At 32.4% G+C, this 6000-nt stretch overlaps 1 long non-coding RNA gene across 1 annotated transcript; it reads left to right on the top strand.

The window, feature by feature from the left end:
- Positions 1-3527: 3527 nt before the first annotated feature.
- On the top strand, positions 3528-3983 carry LOC139197931 (uncharacterized). The gene is made up of 2 exons (XR_011583332.1): positions 3528-3640; positions 3748-3983. It is a non-coding gene; the product is annotated as an uncharacterized lncRNA (long non-coding RNA).
- Positions 3984-6000: the final 2017 nt, after the last annotated feature.

Raw genomic sequence — 6000 nt, 5'->3', positions numbered from 1 at the left:
TCGCACACAAAATGCACAATTGTGATTCAGTTCTGCTAACAACCGTGGTTTGTGTGGTAATTATAAGCTGTAGATATTGATAAGTATACAATGTATTAACGAATACAATAGTCGTTTGTGTGGATAACCATCAGGAGTTGATATTAACAACTACATTGTATCAACGATTATCAATCAACTGTAATCGGCCATACGTATGTGAGTTAACAATCACTTGCATCGGCTGTCAGTTGGTGAGTACTTGTCAATTATTGATTAAGTATACATAACAACAATAGATAACAATCACTTATTATTGGTGGGGTGGTTGATAGGTGATTGGTTATCAGTTGTTACTTACATAAGTATACAATGCAACAATTGGTAAAAATCACATGTAGTTCGCCATTAATAAGTGAGAATGTGATTGTTAGTTATATATTACATCAACGATTAACAACATTTGTGGTCTGCCATCGATGCAGTGTGTAATTAATTAGTCTACCATGGTTTGGTACCCTCTCACTTTATTTTTCTTACTGAAAATATGACTTTAGCCCCTGAAATTTAATTTTCTCCACATAAAACGCATCATAAGTTTTTTACTCAAATAAAACCCATTAATTAGATTCTACATTAGTAAATTCATTAATTATATTTGACTTTATACATTTAAAATTTTTTGATGCCCAAAAGACCCCTATTTGAATGTTTGATGTACACAATTAGTTCCATATATGCAAATTGTAAGGGAGAATTAATGATTTTATGAAAATAAAAAATAATAAATTTATTGCCTAATATATAATAACAACAAAACGTGCCTAATATACGTAATAATACATGCTTAGTTAAGTCAACAAATTATATTTTACATATAAATGTAGGTAAATTATACACACACATATATATAACAAAAAAAAAAAAAAAAACATGCCTGGTATATGTAAAAATTCATGCAAAATAATTTACCTACAAAATATGTTATTTGATTCAGTGCACCTACTATTCGAAATTTAAAATGTTAGATTGCTTAAAAAAAAAAGCAAAATAATTTCCCCACTATATATTTTACACATAAATGTAGGTAAATTATTTCACACACATATATATAACAAAAAAAAGCCTGGTATACGTAAAAATTCATGCAAAATAATTTACCTACAAAAAATTTTATTTGATTTAGTGCACCTTCTATTCGAATTTTAAAATGTTAGATTGCTTTAAAAAAAGCAAAATAATTTCCCCACTATATGTAAAATGTATGTAAAATAATTTACCTACATAATAAAGCAAACCCAATGTATGTAAAATACATGCAAAATAATGTACCTACATAAAAAAATTATTATTTTATTCAATACTATTTTACCTATTATTTTGTACATATAATAATAAAATGTGCCCAATATATATGATGATACATACAAAATGTAACATCCCATATCGTCCAGGGGAGTGGATCATGTAAGCCTTATATGTATATTCTCATCTCTACCTAGCACGAGGCTTTTTGGGAGCTAACTGGCTTTGGGTTCCATCGGAACTCCGAAGTTAAGCGAGTTTGCTCGAGAGCATTCCCAGGATAGGTGAACCACTGGGAATTTCTCGTGTGAGTTCCCAGAAACAAAACCGTGAGGGCGTGGTCGGGACCCAAAGCAGACAATATCGTGCTACGGTAGAGTCGAGCCCGGGATGTGATAATTTGGTATCAGAGCCAATCCATGTCCTGAAGTGTGCCGACGAGGACGTCGGGCCCCTAAGGGAGGTGGATTGTAACATCCCACATCGCCCAGGGGAGTGGATTATGTAAGCCTTTTATGTATAGTCTCATCTCTACCTAGCACAAGACTTTTTGGGAGCTCACTGGCTTTAGGTTCCATCGGAACTTCGAAATGAAGCGAGTTCACGCGAGAGCATTCCCAGGATGGGTGACCCATTGGGAATTTCTCGTGTGAGTTCCCAGAAACAAAACCGTGAGGGCGTGGTCAGGGCCCAAAGCGGACAATATCGTGCTACGATGGAGTCGAGTATGGGATGTGACAATTTATTGTAACATCCCACATCGCCTAGGGGAGTTGATCATGTAAGCCTTATATGTATATTCTCATCTCTACCTAGCACGAAACCTTTTGGGAGCTCATTGGCTTTGGGTTCCATCGGAACTCCGAAATTAAGCGAGTTCGCTCGAGAACATTCCCAGGATGGGTGACCCACTGGGAATTTCTCGTGTGAGTTCCCAAACAAAAAACCGTGAGGGCATGGTCGGGGCCCAAATCGGACAATATCATGCTATGGTAGAGTTGAGCCCGGGATGTGGTAGGGGCCTGGGCCGGATGTGACACAAAATATATGGTATTTGCCCATCATAAATTTACATATAGGTAGATTAATTATTATAATATGTTTGATCATATATGTTGTACTGTGCATACATACATATTGAGCTGATGGTAGTACTATATACATTTGAACATATATATGTATATATATGTGTGTGTTAGGGGTAATAATATGCAATAAATTATTTGTTCATTGTAATTAAGGTGAGTAATAATATTTATTGATTTATTTTGAATATTGTGGTACAATTGTAAATATTTTGTATTAATAGGTCAATTACTTTCCTACATGGCAATCACTTTTAAATTTGGGTTCTATTTGGATGTTTATAATTAGGTGAGTTTTTATATAGGAAATAAGAGTTGCAATGGTCTATATCTAAGGAACCTTTTTTCTTATTTATATCTTTGTTACCATCAAATTGTATGTATGTTCACTTGTAGGGTGATAGATAAAGGTCATCCTCATCTACTTTTTTTAGCTAATGACTTCAGATTTTCTATACTCTAGTCCTCATCTTGGTTGGAAGCCTTTTTAATATGGACATTGATAGAAAGATGGACATTGATAGAAAGGGATAGTTGATCGATCGAATTGCAACATGCCACTGATCCTTCACTCTTTCTATTATGCCAAATAAAGTGAATTGGGGGAAGCCATCATTGTTTGGATTGAAATATATTCCCAACTAGATTTAGATGGGACATCTTTATAGACTGAGACCATGACTTTATGTTCTACAGTTTCATTCCCCTTTCTTTTTCATCATCCTTTTCTCTTTTCAATTTAAAATTTTTCTTTCGGGAAAGAAAGAAGGTTGTGAAGTAATTTTTTGATGTTCGAAACATAGTCACGTAACGATATTATTTTACTTAAATTACAACTTGTGAATTTATTTATTTAATATAAATATACTTTAAAAATGAGATATGTCAAGTCATTCATTCACCCATATTATAATACATGAAATGACACATAACATGACTTGTGTTACTTGTATTATAAATTCGAAAGTTGAGAGGGGGTAATGAAGGAGAACATGATCGCATGGTGACAAAATGGTCGTGTACATGTAAGGGAAAGTGGGTGCAAAATGTGTAGGGAAAGTGATGGAGTAAATGGATGACAGTCCAAACACAATTAAGTGAATTGATGGCACTGAAAGATCCTCACTATACAAACTTTTCTTTCTCTTTTCTTCATATATTCTTCTTCCCCTTCCTTTTTCTTTTTCTTCCAATGCGTTTTTAACCTCTTTTTCTTTCTTTCTCTGCTGTCTTTGCGGTGCCATGGTGGTGTTTTGCACAAACTCAAAGAGGTAATATTTTTGACAGCTCTCACTTGTGAAATTCTAAAACGTACGTCCCTCTCTTTCATATTTTCTTGTCATCTTCTTATCCTTGGAGACTACTTTTCTTGTCACAGTATTTTCTAAGGCGTTTGAAATCAACATCCATTTAGACGTCCTCCAAATGCTACGTGGCCCTCTTTGATAAGTTGAACGGATTTCACATGTGAGCACAGGCTAACTAGGGCAAAAGTGAAATTAGGGTTTTATTTGTATCATATTAACCTACCATGTATGTTGTGTATTATATATATACTTTCACTTTGCGCGAGATGCTAATAACCATGGACAAGTGAGATTTAGTGTGGAACAATATTTGGCTACTCAAAGATGAGTAGGAACTCTTACTTAAAACTCTTAGTGTTTTAATCACATAGTTTTGTGCTTATGATCAGAACCGTTCATACTATGAATCACACTGTAAATATCATCTCTGCAAAAAATAAATTAAAAGTAAGGTCGTTTAGTCAATTTATTGTAGCAAATGCATAGACGGCTCATAATGCTTTTACCAATATCATTCATTTGTTTTTAAACAGTTTGATGAATAAATGATCTTAGTTTTAATTGATTTTTTGCGAAGGCAATCTTTATAGGGTGATTTATAATATGAACTGTTCTGATTACAAAAACGAAGTTCTATAAATTGACAACGAACAATTTTGAGAAATTTGGAATAGGTGTTCCTATTCATCTTTGAGTAGCCAATTATTGTTCTTTATTGTGGATTTATAAAAGAAATGGTATGTCATTATGCGTCTACACATAACTGATGCTAGTATATTCCTTTTATGTTTAAAAAAAAAAATTAGTATCTGGTCCATAGTTTCTATTGTTCATTAACTAAGACCTTATTAGTTTTTAGATTTTGATCAAAATCCCTATCATTAATATATTAATTAATTACATGTAAGTTACATAATTTTATAATAAAAATTAGTAATTGATTTAGAGTTTTAATATTCACACCCTTATTAAACTCCTAATTAATTTTCAATTCAAACATTTCTAAAATATAAAAAATAAAATTAGAATAAGTTTATACCCATTGAATTATATGTACCCATTCTTAAATATACCAATTTGTTATATGAAAATTGTACCATTATTTAATATAAAATGTACCCATTTTTTATATTCTCTCAATCTTTCTCTAATCCATTTTTTAAACTTATATGGGTATATTCTATTTCGTTGATTTGAGAATGTATCCAAGTCAAGTTTAATAGAAGAAATTTAATAATGTTATTAAGCCTAATATCTTTTTTTTTTTTTTTGTGTTTTTGAAAAATGTACCCATGTTTGGGTACAATAATTTTTTGGTTAGTTTTGATGAACGTACCCATATATATTAGAGAGTATAATTCATCTTTAATATTTTTAAACCCATAAACTATGGGTTTCATTTAAAATCTCAATACTATAAATAAATACAAATTTCATTTTTGATTTAAAAATATAATAACCAGCATAGAAATATATTACATTCATGCCAGGGACTTCACAAACTAAAAAATTACAAAGGTTTCAGTCAAAGTACATTGGTAGTTAGGGATGACATCCAAAGTGTCCCTAAAAATCATAGTCTATTATTGGTGTGGAGGCTTATAATTTAGTAATTAGGCGTATTTGGGTGTGTTTGAAAACATTGTTAAATAGCTGGAAGCGCTTTTGATGAAAATATTTTTGGAACTAATCGTTAGTAAAAATGCAAGTGAATCCTAGAAAAACAGTACTTAAAGTGTTTCTTGCAAGAAGCACATAACTAGTGGTTCTTCCAAAAAGCACTTTAAGTGCTTTTGGAACCAAAAAACGTTTTCAATCATTTTAAAACACTTCCAAACAAGTCATTTATCTCTATATATAAGAGGTTTCATTTTGCTGGATAAAAATTATGTACTCTACGTCATCCTTTATTATACTATAGTTTTACTTGAGCCCACAATACAAGTTTGGGCCAAGAGCAAGTAAAGTGCAGTGAAAGGCCTGGTATTTGGCCCAACATCAGTTAGAAAATTCCAAGGTGCTTCAGTCCAAGACAACGATGGCCTAGCCGAGTCCTTATGACTAAAGGACTGTGAAGAGATTACATAGGGTTTGGTCGAGTCCTAAATAGACTAAAACTATTAAAGATCAATTGATTCTAATAAGGGTTGTTTAAAGGATCATAATTCATGCTTAATCAGATAATAAGGAATTAAGTTCGTAAAGTGACTAGGTTCAAATTCCTGATTCCAATGAAAAAGCTAAGACTGAATCATGATTAAGTTTCAGCTAAAGAAGGGTAGGTTGGAGTATTATGGGAAATGTTGAGGAGGCTCAGTCTTATC

This window comes from Malus domestica, chromosome 08 (genome assembly GCF_042453785.1).
Source record: "Malus domestica chromosome 08, GDT2T_hap1".
Classification (NCBI taxonomy): Eukaryota; Viridiplantae; Streptophyta; class Magnoliopsida; order Rosales; family Rosaceae; genus Malus; species Malus domestica.
The sequence above is the reverse complement of the archived record's forward strand: the minus strand, read 5'-3'. Positions and strand labels throughout refer to the sequence as shown.